General features: G+C 43.3%; 1 protein-coding gene across 6 annotated transcripts in view; it reads left to right on the top strand.

Moving 5' to 3' along the window:
- The window catches only part of RALY (RALY heterogeneous nuclear ribonucleoprotein), a 73,016-nt gene that overhangs the window by 25,576 nt on the left and 30,282 nt on the right, over positions 1-17,158 (top strand). For 4 of the 6 annotated variants that reach the window (XM_019733869.2, XM_019733841.2, XM_019733851.2 and 1 more), the window contains exon 2: positions 3,593-3,669. The exons of the other annotated variants lie outside the window; for them this stretch is intronic. The gene's annotated coding sequence lies outside the window, so the exon portion shown is untranslated. The remainder of the gene's footprint in view (positions 1-3,592; positions 3,670-17,158) is intronic. 6 annotated transcript variants of the gene reach the window in all.

Below are 17,158 nucleotides of genomic sequence, written 5' to 3'. Positions count from 1 at the left end.
ATCTAGGCCTCGGACATTTCAATCCTGCCAGGCATCTTCTTCCTTTTTCTTTCCTTCCTTACATTCTCTCATTTCATCCCTTTCCTTTCCGTATTAACTGCCCAACTTCCCTTATCCTTTTCTCTCCTTGCCTCTCCCTTAACTCCTGAAAACAAGAATGAGAAAAGGGTGCCTTTAACTAACAGATAAGTAGATAGTTGATATTATAGACACTTGGAGTCAGAACATGGAGCTTAAGATTTTGGACCTTCTAGATCTCAGAACAAAGGTTGGAGCGGCAGGTGTTCATTCATTCATTTATTCACTCACCTGTTCCCCAAATACCTGCCAGGCTCTGTGGCAGATACTTTGACTATTCTAGTTAATAAGACCCTAAACCTGCCATCAGATCACAGTCTTAAGGGGAAGACATAGTAGCAGAAAACTACCTTTCCCCTTTCCCGTCTCTTCATAACATTGCATTTTGAGGTAGAAAGAACTTTAGAATGTGTCTGGTACTTTCATATTGCTACAGACTGTGCTACGGCAGACCATGAAGTAAGTAAGCACGCAGGCTTTTGAGTAAAGTAAAGCAGACCTAGGTTTAAATCTTAGCTCTGCTATTTACTAGCTGTGTGACCTTGAATGGCACACTTTTAACCTTGCCCACCTTCAATTACCTTTGCTATGAAGGGCTTGCCACCGCCTGTTTCCAGGGTACATGAGGGTTACAGCGTAATGCCTAACTCAGTGCCGGTGCGTAGTAGCCCGAGCGTCACGCTGCAATCAAGGCATTGCTTAAGTCCTTGTTCCTTCTGTGAAGCTTCTGAGGCCACCTCCAGGCAGAGTTCTTCTCCACTTTTGCAAATCGTAGCACTCTTTGAACTGTTAGATCTGCCTAGTATTGGTAGTAGTCCTTTGCAGGAAGTTGACACAGTCCCACCCTGTACCGCAAGGAGCCCAAGAATAAGGATTGCATCCTCCATAACCCCTAACCCGGAGCTGTGACGGTGACCAACTAGGCCTAGGAAATGTTTTTTGATTGATTGGATAGAGGTTCTGTATATATTCAGTGTTTTGTATTTGACAGAAAGAGCTGTTAAAGACCTGGCTGGGAGTCTCCCATCCTAACTCCCCTTCCTCTCCTGTTATCACATTGATCCTCACAAAATCCCTCATTATAAGCAGGATGGGAATTGTATCCCCATTTTGCAGCTGAGAAATCTGAGGCTCAGATTAGAACCCAAGTCTCTTGTTAGGAGATAGATCGAGTGTAAGTTGAGTAGCAGGCATGAGAACAGAAATCCTAACTGACTAGGTCTGCATTCTCTGGAAGCAGTATGAATCCGTACAAGAAAGAAGGAACAGGAGACTATAGTTCTGAGGCCTTAGCTAATGGTGAGGCCAGAGCCGGATGTAGTCACAGCCAGAGAGAGATGTTTCATGAACATGACTGAGTGGTGAGAAAGGGTTCAGGATAACGTTGATTTGCAAGGCTTTGAAGAAGATTTGAATATATACAAAGTACATAGTACATAAAAAATGCCTGAAGACAAACATTCCAGGTGAGACAATAGTGTGGACTAAGTGTAGGAGCTGGAAAGCCCACGGTAGATGTAAGGCAGATGAGGGCCAGAGAGGGGCATACCCAGAGAGTGAGGCTGAGGGGATTGGGAGCGTTGGCATTTTTTTTGAGCAGGGGAGTGGCATTAGGAACATTAGTCTGCCAGTGTGGGCTCAGTGAATTGGAGCAGGAGGCATGGGGATGGGGGGAAGACTAGTGAAAGAGAGACCAGGGAAGAGGCCACTATAACAGTCTGGCCTTGTAATGGCAGTAAATTTTGAGAAATATTCCAGCAGTGCAGGCAAGAGATAATGAGATCCTGAACCAAGAGGAAGTTGACACAGTAGGGAATAATGAAGAACAGTTTGAATGTAGAGCTCTTAGAGCAAAAAACCCCATGAGGACTTGGCAATTGTGGGAATGGGGAATGAGGGAAGGAGGGGTTGGAGAGCATCAACATTTGGAGTCTAAATAGTTGGGAGAATAGTTAGTTATACCATTTGCTGAACCATGGAGGCTGTGAAATAAAGAGATGAGTTCAGTTTATTGATACGTTGAATTGGAGGTGCTGGTATGATAGTCCATTCCCTTTACTACCAACCCCCTGGTGCCTCTGCCTTTGTCCTTTGACCCAGGCCTACAGAGAGCCTTCGGTTCTATGTGTTCGCTGCTATTTTCCAAGCCTGGATGCGCCCCCGCCCCACAGGTCCCTCCACCCATGTCTTAGAACAACTCTCGTTCGCTGTCTGAAATAAAGATAGTGCCTGTAAGTACCTAGTCTATTTCAAAGCGTGCATTAAATGTTAGTGGCTATGAAATGGCTATTGTTGTGGTTACCATCATCGCTTTGTGATTATAGTAGCTAGAGAATTAGAGAAGTCTCTGGAACCACCAGTCTCTGGGTGACGGACTCTGGAATCGTTCAACTAGTATTCAGTAAAAAGCCTGAACTGCAAGTAAATGGAGAGGATCTGAGGCTTGAGCGTAAATGGGGGCTCTGAGCCATGTCAGCTGAGACTAGAGAACATGTTTCCTGACTTTTTTCTTCTGTTTTTGAGAATTGGCATAGTGTGTGGTTAGAAGGGCGAGCCCTGGAGGTTGGACTTCCTGAGTTTATGTCCCAGCTCTGCCATCTATTAAGTACGTGACTTGGGCACATTTACTTAACGTCTCTGTGTCTCGGTTTCCCCATTAGTAAAAAGGGGAATATAGCAACATACCAGGCTTATAAAATTGTTGTAGAGATTAAATGAGTTAATACAAATAAAGGGTTTACGACAATCCCTGACATGTGCTACTACTCTCCTTACCTCCAAGTCAGCCCTACCGCACATTCCAGGTAACATACAGGGGTTTCTCTGTTCTTCAGCCATCCTCACCCAACAGAGGGGATGAGCAGAGAAACCTAAAACCAATCTCTGAGTGCTTAAAAGATTGTCCCAGCTGGATTGCAGTTTATCTAAGTCTGTACGAAACTGGCCCAGGAGTGAGGTAGAGTTAGAGTTGTTCTGAAGACCTGAGTTCCATTCCCAGTCCTGCCACTGATTTACTTTGATCTTGCGCGTGTCACTTAACCTTTGAGCCTGATTTTTCTCATATGTAAAATAGGGAGAATGAGTAATTAATTCCTCCCCATATATCTAGTGTCTATCTCATCCTTCCCATCGCTACATTCTAGCTACATTGACTTTCTTGCTCCTTAAGCATCATAAGCTTATTTTTTTTCTGTTGCCTCAGGGCCTTTGCATATTATTCCCCGCTCTAAAACACTGCCCTCAGATCTGTGCAGATCTTAGCTCCATACTTCATTGAAGTCTCTGTCCAGTAGTCACCCCTTTTGGAGAAGCCTATTTTCTAAAATAGATAAAATGGTCACTCCTTGTCATTTCTTTCCCTTACCCTGCTTTATTTTTCTTTATAGCACTTAGCACAACCTGAAATTACATACTCAATTATTAACCTGTCTCTTGTTAGGATGCAAGACATGTGAGGGTAGGAACTTTGAATGCTTGTACCTACCTAAGTTCTGACTGACTTCCTCTGTTATAGGTGAGCCCTGTTCCCAGAGGCAGCTGGTGCTGACCCTGTAACTCTAAAGAGGAAATCGCTGACTGAGCTCAACCTTGGTGAGTGAGGGTGCCTGGGCAAACTCTTGGCAAGCTTGTGCCAAGATACAGAGTAACTAGTTTGGGACTTATTTTTACCCTTAGTACAGGTGATTACTCTCCTATTCCGTGACTATGATTGGCATACAAGGAGAAGAACTGAACTTGCTTTACTGGAGCTGTCATGAGAATGGTCTGGGATCATTTTCCATGAGTAAGACAAAGCAGGGTCAATTCCTTCTGATTTCTGCCAGCTGCTTTCTGCTGAGGGGTATTCTGAACCTGACAGCTAAAGCTATCCTCCTACACGCTCTCTTACCATGCATGACCTCATACCCCTCAGAGACTTTCCTGATTTCAGTCTTGACTGTAACCCACCAAGCCCATGGGCCAGCTTCAGAAAATTCTGTGGTTTTATCAGTGCTGCAAAATGAGATCATGAACATTGGCGAGGATAGAGTGGGGCTGTGTGAAGGGGAAGTCAGGAGAAGCTTAGAGGGAAGACCACAGATGGTGAGATGGGAAGGGAAATCAACACATTAAGACCCAATTGTGTTATGGGTTTTACTTACTTCAGATAAAACCCCATTTGATAGATAAAGGAATTGAGGCTCAGGAAGCTGAAATAATTTGCCTAGAGTTCACACCTAGGAATCCATGAAGCTGATATTAGAACCCAGGTCAGTCTAACTGTAAATACCATTGTTCTCCCTGACTTCTCAGGCTTTCCTTGGACTGCTAATTTCCCTGGAATCCTGATTTTTCTTACAAAGTTCAAGAAGACAGATTTCCTTAGAGATCCAGGAAGGAGGTCCAGTTTTTGAGGGGCCCAGCCAGGCAGACAGGAATTGGGGGTCCCTAATGGCAATGGCATTTCTAGTGAGAGGGCCAAGAGGCTGAAAGATAGGCAGAGCCTTCGAGCAGCCAGAGGCTCAGGCTCAATACAGAAGAAAACACCAGTAACACATGAGATCCTATAAACGCTTGGGCCAACGCAGATAAAGTTGGGAAACATGGGTTTTTATCCTCTCTGTCAACATTTGCCCTTGGACGATCTCCGTTTCCCTATTTGTAAAGTTAGAGTGCCTCCTCACACCCCCACGTGTCCATTGTGCGCACACTAACGTGCTGGATGTTGTAGAGAATCAAATCAGAGATGCAAGTTGGGAAGCTTTGTAAATTGTAAAGCGGCATGACCAAAATGAAAGTGAGAAGAAAGCATTATAAGTATATCACAGATACCTCAGTTCCTGACCTACTTGCCACTCCATTCCTTTAAGGTAAAATGGAGGGTTTTCCTTGGGAAATTTGTGCTGTAAATTTTATCCTATGCCCTTCTCTTCTTCTTCTGCAGGCCCTACCCGAAGCTCAATCTTTCCACAAGGGAAGGGATTCCAGGGCAGAGACAAAAGCCAGACAGCATTGGTAGCCATGATTTGCAGCATGTGGGCTGCAGAATGCAGGTTTAAATGCACTCACACAGCCTGGCTCCAGGGCTACTGCTGGCACAGATATTAAAGCAGTTTTCAAGAGCTCATCCCCAGCGTGTGTCTGCACTCACTGACTAGTTCTACTGAGATGCTGTCTTGTACCCTACTGTCCTCTCTGAAGAGGAAGGCTTATTCCTATTTTGGCCCTAGGTTCCCTGCCTACCCCCACTCCCCACCCTCCAACTGTTAGTGAAAAAGGCACTTATGCTGTAGCCTCATATCTTATCAGAGGCCGTGTTTTCCTACCATCTCTCTCTCTGCCTTAGACCAGTGATAAGGCCACTCTCTTCACACTGTAACAGTGGACATTCTGTTCTTCCCTCTGTCTGCCTGAGGGTGCACAGAGGTGCTCTTGGTTGTCTGACCTTCCCTCCTACTCTGATGTCCAAACTCTTGCTGCCACCTCTTTTTGTCTGGTTAATCTAAAGTTTTATAGCTTCTGGCTTTTCCATGTCCTGGGTGTCAAGTTTGGATCTTATTGTTCTTGTACCAATTGCCCTGTGAAAAAGTTCCACTACTGACTATATTTTAAAATATGAATGATTCCATGTAAGAAAAGTGTATAATATACTGATATCCATATCGTAGCTTATTTATCTGATATCCTCAATTTTCTAGAGCCCAACTAAAAAACAAGAAGGAAGCAAATCACTGTCATCCTTAAGCCCTTACACAGAGCTAATTTATTCTTTTACGTGTTGTTGTAACAAGCTTAGCAGCCTGGTTTCTAAACCACCATAAGATTAAAAGCAGCATTTAAAAAAGAGGGGAGGAGCTGTTATGTCAACAACAGCTAGAGGTGAGAGTTGAGAGCTAACAGAAGGGGAGGAGTGAATGAGCAATGATAAGAAAGAGAAGTTAAAATGAGTATGGAGGCCATTTAGTTTAGGGGCAACAGCCCTGGAGACATATCTGTGCTGTAGTAAGATGGGCTAGGTAATTTTTAAGGTAGTTCTAGGTTCCTTTTGAAGGCCAGCGGTATCAGAAAATGTTTAATTACATAGTGTCTCCTATATTATGTGCTATGGAATGCTCTACATAAATTGGTTTCATTTTCATAGCAGCTTAGGAGTTACGAGGTGATGATATTCTCATTTTATAAATCACTGAGACTTAGAGAGGGACAAACTGGCAGTGATTGGAAGAGCTAAGCTTAGAACACAGAAGAATATTGCTCCAGAGAACCAAGTGTTTCTACTGACTTACTTTGGCTCTTTCCCCATGATCTGAAACCCCAGTCCTTCTCAGACTCTTGGGCTAGTGGTCTTTCCCGCCACTCCTCTTTATTCATTCTCCTGTATAAAATTTTCTTTTTAAAAACACTCATCCAGTGAGTATTTATTGAGTGTCCAGCATGTGCCAAGCACAGTTTTAAGTGTTCGAAAGGTAGCAGTGAAGAAAATAGTTTTCTCTGTTGGAGTTTACATTCTAGTGGAAGAAAACAGATAAACAAATGAATACAGATGAAGAAAAATAAAGTGGGGTAAGGGAATAGGGCGGGACTGCGTGATGAAAGAAGGCCTCTGTGAGAAAATGAAACCTGTGCAGAACTATGCAGGAATGAAGTGAGCTATGTGTGTATCTTGGGGAAATAACATTCCAGGTATAGAGTTCAGCAAGTTCAGGGACCCTGAAACGAGTGCACTTACTGTGTTGGAGGAACAGAAAGAGGCCAGTGTGGCTAGAGATGAGAGTGAGCAATGGGGAGAGTGGAGTATGGGGGAGTCGAGGGTGGACAGGGACCCAGGTCATGTAGGTTTATCCTGAGTGAAATCGGAAGCCACTGGAGAGTTTTGAGGAGAGGAATGATATAACCTCATGTCCAGTAAAAAACCAAAATCCGTCTGCCTGATTGCACCACCCAAAACCTCCAGTACAATGTTGATTCGAATTGGTGGAGGGCATTCTTGCCTTGCCCTCCATTTTAGGGAAAAGTTTTCAGTCTTTCCCATCAAATATGGTATTAACTATAGGATTGCAGATGACTTTTATCAGGCCAAGTAAGTCCCTTCTATTCCTAGTTTATTGAGAGGTTTTATTATGGTGGCTAGATATTAGATTTTGTTGATTGTGTGTTTTTTGGCCTTGATTCTGCTAACATGGCACTACATTAATTGATTTTTGGATAGTAAAACAACCTTGTATTCCTAGAATAAATCCCACTTGGTTATAGTCTGTAATCCTTTTTATTTTTATATTGTGTTGGACTTGGTTTGTTAATATTTTGTTGAAGATTTTTGTGTCTATATTTATGAGACATACTGATGGGTAGCTTTAATTACTCATACAATATTTTCACAGGTTATAGGCTTACTTAGATTTTTCTATCTTTTTGAGTCACTTTTGCTAATTTGTATCTTTCTAGGAGTTTGTCCATTTCATCTAAGTTGTCTGATTTCTTGGCTTAAAGTTGTTCATAGATTTTTTTTATAATCCTTCTTAACTTCTGTAAGGTCACTAGTGATCTTACATTCTTAGTTTTAACAATTTGTATCTTCCTTTTTTTCTTGGTCAGTCTTGCTTCAAGGTCTATCAGTTTTGTTGATCTTTTTTAAAAAAGCAACTTTTAGTTTCATTTTTTTCTATTGCATTGATTTCTTACTTTAATCTTTATTATAGCTTCAGCTTTCTTTGGGTTTAGTTTGCTCTTCCTTTTCTAATTTCTTAAGGATTAACTAATTTTTTTTAAAGCACTATGAAGCCCAAACGAAACTCTTCTTCAGGCTTGACTGACATGTGGGCTGTCAGTTTGCTCCTAATGTCGTTGTCTCTGGAGAAGTATCTGGAGCCTCAGAGAAGGCCTAACTCAGAAACGGTGGAGGAGTGTATGCCTTACCAACAAGGGGGGTCTGGCCAGACCCATCGTGCTGGGCGGCCTGGAACCTGCCTGCCTGTCAGCACTGGGCAGGCCTGAGCTTCGTGTAGGTGATGGAAGCCATGTAGTAGGAAGTCAGGTGACACACAGAAAGGCCGAACTTCCCCAGACTTCTGGGGAGATTTTGCCTGATACAGAGCTGGAGGAGACAGCTGCACACCTTAGACTTCAGAGGCTTCAAGATGGCTTTGGAGGCCTTGCGGTATCTGTCAGTGACTGGGAGTCTATGCAGAGATTTGATTCCATTAAGGAAATAGGCTTAAATACAGATCCCATAGGTAACGTTGAGGTGGCAAGAGCTCTGATCAATGCCTGGGCTTGCTGGGTACTTATTTGTGGCCTTTAATTTCCTTATCTATAAACAAGGAACAGTTTTCTACCCAGCCAACTGTGTAAGGCCGATTTCAAATAAGTGCTATATAAGACTGTTAGATACTGTACAGATGGAAGGGGCTATTAATGTTAGTAATTACGACAGGGACCTGGGACAGAGTCTGAGAAGGTCTAGGAGCAGTGCAGTGTATTGTCATCCTTCAAGGTATGGGGATGAATGTCTGGTGCACTTGGTAGCTTAGTAAGTAAGGCAGGAGGTTCTCTGTCTGCCAGTGTAATCAGCCGATGGCCCCTGGAGAATCTAGTGAGAAAATCTGAGGAGGGCTGCCAGAGCAGCTCACATAAGAAGCAGCTGTCCCTGTTCTCTCTCCACCCAGGAATTTTGCCCACATTTTATTACTTTGCTTCCAGAAACAGCTGGCTTTCTTGAGGGTTGTTGCTGTCACAGAAAAGCAATAAGGCCCAGCTCACTTTCTGGGAAGGAATAGTGTGCAAAGGGCTCTGGGCCCCCTTGGGCCCTGTGTCTACCTCCATCCTTTTCCAGTTTTCATTAAAATTAAAGAGAACCTTTCTGTCCCACTGCAGTAGCAGGCCAGACAGAAGAGGGACTGATAGATCCTGTTGGCCAGATCAACTAGAGGGCAGTTCTGAGAATGTTGGCTGTGGCAGAGAAGCAGGGTCCTGAGCCGAAGTTTAAGGCCAAGAGATCAAAAACCCAAGCTGGGAGACTGGGAAATAATAGATCAGGAAACCAAGGTCCATCAGCAACTGTGGTGCTAGAACCTTGAGATGAGTAGGACATGAATAAAGGGGACTTAATGATCTTTTGATGGGGCTGCTGCAGTAAAACAAAACAACTATCCTCCAAAAGACCACAATTGGGCAGCCGGTTAGCTCAGGTGGCTAGAGCGTGGTGCTCACAACAACAAGGTTGCTGGTTCGATCCCCACATGGGCCACTGTGAGCTGCGCCCTCCACAACTAGATTGAAACAACTACTTGACTTGGAGCTGATGGGTTCTGGAAAAAAACACTTAAAATAAATAAAAGTTTAAAAAAAAAAAGACCATGTTAACACAAAAGCAGAAATTGCGTCTTTTGAATTGTCTGTAATTTTGTATTATCTGAGTCTCTCCCCTCATAATCAGTCAAGAGTTACTGTACTAAGTGCATAAAGCAAGAGACAAAAGTTACCTATAGTATAACTAACTGGTCTTTGGGGAGATTCATTAATTGCAACTTTCCCACTGTTGTATATAGTCTTTAAAACCTTAGGCCATATGATGCTGGGGAAAAAGAGGAGGCTTTAAAGCCGAAGGTTTGAGAGTCCTTGCTCTGATATTTATTTCCTGTGTGACTAACCTCTCAGCTGTAGTTTTCTCATTTGCAAAATGGGAACAGTAAGGCCTGTATGGTTATTGTGATGCTAATAGGAATGATGAAAAAAAGGCCTGGCCTGGATTGGTGTTCAACCAGAGCCTGGGTCACAATACTCACCTTCTACAATCTGACACTGAACACATGAGATCAGAATTTATTTCAGTAGGTTGGTGCAAAAGTAATTGCGGTTTTTGCGTTGTTGAAATTTGCCATTTGATATTGGAATACATTCTTAAATAAATGTGGTTATGTTATACATCATTTTAATGCACATTTCTCACTTTGTTTTTTTTTGCTAATGACTTATTACTTGCTGTTTATTTTATATTTATTTTAGACTATGGAAATGATGTTAGACAAAAAGCAAATTCGAGTGATTTTCTTATTCGATGGGTCATAAAGCAGCAGAGACAACTCACAACATCAGCAACGCATTTGGCCCAGGAACTGCTAATGAACATACAGTGCAGTGGTGGTTCAAGAAGTTTTGCAAAGGAGATGAGAGCCTTGAAGATGAGGAGCGGAGTGGCCGGCCATCGGAAGTTGACAATGACCAATTGAGAGCAATCATCGAAGCTGATGTTCTTAGAACAACACGAAAAGTTGCCGAAGAACTCAATGTCGACCATTCTATGGTTGTTCATTCGGCATTTGAAGCAAACTGGAAAGGTGAAAAAGCTCGATAAGTGCGTGACTCAAGAGCTGACTGAAAATCAAGAAAAGCATCATTTTGAAGTGTCATCTCTTATTTTACGCAACAACAACAAACCATTTCTTGATCAGATTGTGACGTGCGATGAAAAGTGGATTGTATACGACAACCGGTGATGACCAGCTCAGTGGTTGGACTGAGGAGAAGCTCCAAAGCACTTCCCAAAGCCAAACTTGCACCAAAAAAAGGTCATGGTCACTGGTGGTCTGCTGCCGGTCTGATCCACGACAGCTTTCTGAATCCTGGCGAAACCATTACATCTGAGAAGTATGCTCAGCAAATTGATGAGATTCACCAAAAACTGCAACGCCTGCAGCCGGCATTGGTCAATAGAAAGGGCCCAATTCTTCTCCACAACGCCCAACCACATGTCGCACAACCGACGCTTCAAAGTTGAACGCATTGGGCTACGAAGTTTTGCCTCATTTGCTATATTCACCTGACTTCTCGCCAACTGGCTACCACTTCTTCAAGCATCTTGACAACATTTTGCAGGGAAAATGCTTCCACAGCCAGCAGGATGCAGAAAATGCTTTCCAAGAGTTCGTCAAATTTCAAAGCACGGATTTTTACGCTATAGGAATAAACAAACTTATTTCTTGTTGGCAAAAATGTGTTGATTGTAATGGTTCCTATTTTGATTAATAAAGATATGTTTGAGCCTGGTTATAATGATTTAAAATTCATGGTCCAAAACTGCAGTTACTTTTGCACCAACCTATTGAAATAAATTCTGATATCATGTGTTCAGTGTCAGATTGTAGAAGGTAGGTGTTGCGACCCAGGCTCTTAACCCTGTTCTTATAACTCAACCTTGGGAAAGCATTTAATGTCTCTGGGCCTCAGTTTCCTCAGCTCTAAAAAGAGGGAATGAGTTAGAAAGTTGATCTATAATTGCTGACATCCCTTCTAATTCTGTGCCTCCAAAGGCACATTGGTCTGTGGTTCAAAGACATCAAAGAGTCGAGGGAAAAGTCAGGAGTGGGTCAAAGCCTCAGTGCTGCTTAGGGCTGCACTAGGGGGACAAAGAAGGAGCCATTATCTACAAAGAGAAAGTGTTGGAAGTGTCTGGGAGTCTGCTACAGGGCCAGTGACTTGCCTGTCACCCAGCATTTGGAAAAGAAATATCAAAGAGAAGATCAGAATGTCCTGAAAGGTTGGAGGTTGAGTAGATAGCAAGTAAGAGAAACCATGAGGCATAGAACTTAGTGTGTGCTCCAGTACCCATTTTCCGGGTGTTCCCAGTCAAGCTGCTTCTCTTTCTGCAGCCTCCATATCCCCATCTGTAAAATAGATTAGTCAGGTGATGTATTCTCCAAGGGCTTCTATAGGGCTTTCTGAAATTTCATTGTCCACTCTCTTCTGGCTTTCAAGTTGTGTTTGTACCCCAGCTTTTGCCCTTGGTGTTGAGGATTTCATTTATATGAGAAAGCTTCTTAACCAGCCAGGCTTTGTTTAGCCCTAGAGTATTTAGAATGCTCTTGAAACCACAATTTCAGGTCACTAAGAATCATAAATTTTCAAGTTGAGAAATGCCTCGGTCCACCTGGACCAACCCCCTTATTTAACACTGAGTGATAATACAGCTGAGTAGAAAGACTACAAGCTTTGACAGCAGCCCTTGAATTCAAATTCTTGCCAGTACCAACTTAATCTGTCTGAGCCATAGTGTATCATCATCTGAAAATTAGGATAGTGATAATAGAATAAGCACATTATTACTGTGCTTTACTTGGAGGAGGAAAAAAAAAATAGGCCAGAGAGGTGAAGTCACCTGCTTAGGGCTGAGCTCAGACCAGAACCTGGGTCTTAATGTCTAAGTCCAGGGTTTTCGTCTCCTCTAGAACCAAGGTCAGTTGTACCCATATATATGTACTAGCAAGGATTGAAACTGAAAGCATGTCAGCTTTCTTAACATCTCTGCCAACAGCCTTCTCAATTCCCCTGTGGCGTGTGTCAATAACACAGCCTGTACTTGTTTTAGAAACAAGCGCTCCGTAAGCACTCCTGTTTGATTTGCTTTGGCTGGAACAGGATCCAGATGCTCTTAGAATAGCACAGCAGACTCTCCAAATTAGCCCATTCCCATTCTGAGCCACTCGTAGCTCTGATCTGCTGCTGGCTGGGGTTTGTCCCCAAGTCCTCCCTACCTGTCATGTGAATCACATTCAGTTGACTTGCTATTTTGTCCTTTCCCTCTTGATGGAAGTAACATATATTATTGAGTGTCTACCTACTATGTGCCAGGTATTGTGATAGGTACTTTAAATTGATTATTTTCCTTAATCTTTATAACTCATTAAGTAATAGCTCCAAAGGGAAAAGCTAAGCCTTGGTGAAGTAAATGAATTTGCCTGAGGTCACATACCTCGTATTGAAAGAGCTGAGGTTTGAACTCAGGTCCTTATGACTCCAGAGATTCCAGGCCCTTGGTACAGTAGACTCTTTCCTGGGTATCAAACTGCCTTTCTGGCCTCGTGCCTTCTGGGAGGGAAGAGTGTTCAGGAGTGTGCAGCAGGGCCACTCAGCGGCTTCAGTGTATCGGGAATATCTTCCAAGCCTTCAGTGTATTTTCTCATGAGTTTCTGCTCTGCCTCAAACCAGCTTCTCCAGGACCCATGTGTGTGGCCCAGAGATCCAAGCTCTCAGTGAGAGGCCACATGTCCATCTTCAACACGGAACACCGAGTCCCTAGTAAAAAGTGCACTTGTCATTTTCAAAGTTGAAATATTTCAAGCAATAAGCCCCTATTTGTTTGCGTAATTCTGAAGTGCAGAGAAGGAAAGAGAAAGGGTCTGTACATCTCAAGCTTAATGAACTCCCGTCAGGGACCTGGCAGGAGAGAAGACATACACACATGAAAGGTTTAGGAATAGATTGTTCTAATAGAGCCTCAAATCTGTACTATTCAGTTTACAAAGTACTTGACTTGCACAGATCTTACTGTGAGGAAACTGAAGGCACCTGCCTTTATGTGGCAGCGCCAGGGGCTGGAGTCCAAACCCTGAATCTTGATCCATCCTTATCCTAGCTAGTACAATCCTTGCTAGTACATATATATGGGTATTCACTTCGAGGCCAGTGAGTGGAAGCCCTCTCTGAGGGTTCTGTCCCGGGTAGGCTCTACCCCGTCTTAAGTTGCAAAAGAGACAGGCCCTTAGTCTCTGCCTTTTCCTCCTCTGCCCACTTGTCTCCTCCTGCCTCACCCATTCCTGCTCAACGGCTAGGGCTTTCTTAACGAGACCCTTTCTAAGGATACATTTTTAGGCATAGTAGAAGAGGAGATATTTTTGGCTCTGTATTTTCCTCAGGGTCGTTTGCCATAAAATGATGGAAGTTATAGTGGGAAGGATCCTTAATTAATGTCAAAGGAACCCCTTTGTTTAAACATGCAGTTCAACTTCTAAAACAGAGTTGTTCTGTTTGGAGGGTGGGGAGGGGAAGGGCCTAGAGCCCCTCAGTCCAGCTTCCCCCTTAACCTCACCAAAGGTAGTCCGCAAGGCATCTGCCTTACACCTGCAGGGTTCCCAGGAACACAGTTTGAGAAACAACAATGACCAAGACCAACTTGCCCATTTTGTAGTTGTGAACTTGAGACCCAGCAGAGGGCAGTAAGTAATATGCCTAAGGTTGCCCAGTGAAATACTGGTAGGTCTCCTGACTCAGCCTGGTGCCCTGTTGACTGCACGGAGCTTGATGGCATTTCGTAAGTGACCACCTGTTCCACTTCACTAACATCCCGTTCCTGGATATCAGGCTTCTCTTGACTCCTGGCATCTGGTTCCTGTGAGGTAGGCAGGCCTATCGATGTGTGTACTATGTTGGGGCATAATTCTTAATACATATGGCGAGCATGTGTCAAGTTTTGTTTAACTCATTTAAATCAGCAGAAAGAGAATAACTGAGAAACTAGATTTATGTTGTTAGTGGAAAAAGGATTGCTGACGTTAGGTTGCTAAATTACATATAAAAATTGATTAATGTCCTAATGAAAATGTAACCTTTGGTGTTATCCTCTCTGCTTAAAAAAAGTGCACAGGCTCAGTTCGCTCCACATTAACATCTAACTTTGCAGTTTTAAAACATTTGGGTTCTAATGATTCGTGAACAGTAAGTCAAACATACTTCCGTACCCCAGGAATATCAGCTGTCTCTCAGATGCATATTACAAAATGTTCTAACATGACTTGAAAAGGTCACACAATCATCTTTTTGCCTTCCAAGTTTTGGATAATTTTCTTTAACATAGAAGTATTGAAAATTATCAGAGCCTCTTATATTAACACGTTGCGTACGGATCACGAGAATCTTCACGAGGGATTTAAACCCCGCCGTACGCAACGCCTTAAAGCCTTCTGGAGCTGTCCCAACCCAGGAAAGCACCTTTCTGCTCAGGGTACAGACCCTATTTCTTTGCCGAAGCTTCTGCAGGTAGCAGCCATCAGCAAGATCTTGAACTCTCCTGCATCTCTGTTCGCTGGACTGGAGCTTGACCTTTGCTAATCCTAGACTTGCTTCTTCCCTGGTCAAGGAGGCTTTTCCCCTGCTTCACGGTCATCTTGGATACAAAGAGGTTATAGGGTTCCATCTGGAGGAAGTTTGTTTGAGCACGAAATTCGACTCAGGTAAAATAGGTAACTGCTTTCATTATGTGGTTTTGTCTCTGGACATGTTTTGCCCATCTTATCCCCACTGCTACCCAAGACCAGGTCTTAATCATCTCCTACTGAAACTGTTTTAATCGTCAACTAATTCATCTACCCATCTACAACCTTTGCCCCTGAAATATAACCTCCTGTCTCTCTCTCCTGTTTAGGATACAGATCTGAGTCACGTTACTTCCTTGCTCATAAAATCTCTAGAGTAAATCCAAACTCCTTAACATGACATTTAAGGCACTTCAAAGACTCTCCCCTTTCTTTCCAGCCTCTTCTTCAGTCCCATCTTTCTCAGGCTCTCTGTTCCATGGGAATTCATACTAACCGGTAGAAATATTAGGGAAACCAGCTTTTGGATAAGTATGGAGGAAGAACTACCTGATCAAGTCTGCCAGGAAGGTCAGGAAGCACGCTTAGTTGATAAACATTCCAATTTGATAAACATTTGTGCCAGGCGCCCGGGATAGGACCTTAGTAATAAGGAGAAGGCAAACACATGGTCAAGGCCTTGGGAGCCCAGGTGATCAAGGCAGACAGGCAGGTGTTAAGTAACGGGCTACAGTAATGATCACTCTAGTGGGAACACGGAGGAGGGAACACTAATTACCTGAGAGAAGGAAGGCTTCACAGAAGAGGTGGTGTTTGAGTTGGACTTCAAAGATGAGCCATTTGACAATTGTGAAAGACGAGGTATTTTTTTGGCAGTTGTGAAGGGAAGTCTGTAGCTTCCAAGGAAAGAACTAGTGCGGACAAAGACACAGACGCTTGCAGGTGTGTCTCAGAGAAGTGTAAACAGCCCAGTGAAGCCAGAGTGTAGAGTTTCAGGAATGGAGTGTGGTTAGGGTTAAAGTTATCAAAGTAAGTTGGGGCTAAACTGTTAGGACTAATATTCCAGGCTAAGGAAATTGTGTGTGTGTGTGTGTGTGTGTGTGTGTGTGTGTCTCACACATAGTGTATGATAATGATTCTTGAATTGAGTGGTATGTATTTGTCTATTTGTACATGTGTATAATTGTGTTAGGAGGTGTATGTTACATTTGGAGATGATTTTTGAAGATCCACTGAGGCAAAGCAAATACCAAAAATTGGAGCCAAAAGGATAGGTTAGACCTATGTTCACTGGGCTTGAACTTCTGAGATGTTTACCACTTCCATAAGTCCACGAATCACAGCTGCTAGAATTGGAAGCACCTTTAGGGACCAGTAGTTCATACATCTATTGATTCAGTTATCCATTCAACAAATGCCTGATACTACACTTGGAGCAGGGATACAGTAGTGAACAAAACACTGCTTTACGGAACTTGTTTTAGTGGGGGAGACAGGAGATGAGTAAGTCATTTCTTACATCTATCATTTCAGAGGTGTTACTAAGAAAGATAAGTAGGGGTAAAGATTTAAAAAGTGGCCAGGGAATGGCCTTTCTCAGGCAGAAGATTATTTCCAGCTGAGAGAAAAGCAGGTGAAAAGGCCCCAAGGCAAGAGTGCGCTTGTAAAAACAAAACAAAACTGGAAGGCAGACATTGCGGCTGGAGCAGCACGCTGAGGGGGAAAGAAGCAGGAGATACAGTTGGAGAGAGGACAGCTGAGGCCAGAACTTACAGGGGCCTGAGGTTCACCTGGCCAGTGAGAAAAGGAGGCTGATGAATAGAGGGCTGCACAGCAAGTCAGTAGCGCGGCTTCAGCTGCCTTTCTTTGCCTCCCTGATGGTGTCTTCTGATTTCTACCCAAGATTAACTTGAAGCCCATTTAATTTCTTCACTCTCCTCTACCGCTCTCAGCTGTCTTTACCTCCCCCGCGCCCAGGGCTCCTGTCACACCGCTGTTCTGTTTCTTTCCAGACTGTTTTGCTTAATCATCACAGCATTAGCTTTTCCTACACTCACATTTGCACACATGACCTAGTAATAGAGTGATTCCTGGAAGGTCAAAGCTAGAGAGATCCTTGGATGTCTTTTAGTTTAACCATATGGTATTAGAAACCCAGAGAAGACAACTGACTTGCCCAAAGCCACTTATGTTGTTAGTGGCAGAATTTGTTTTTCTTCTGCTTCCTAGTCTCT

The sequence above is a fragment of the Rhinolophus sinicus genome, linkage group LG13, assembly GCF_036562045.2.
Source record: "Rhinolophus sinicus isolate RSC01 linkage group LG13, ASM3656204v1, whole genome shotgun sequence".
Classification (NCBI taxonomy): domain Eukaryota; kingdom Metazoa; phylum Chordata; class Mammalia; order Chiroptera; family Rhinolophidae; genus Rhinolophus; species Rhinolophus sinicus.
This window is presented reverse-complemented; position numbering and strand designations above follow the sequence as displayed.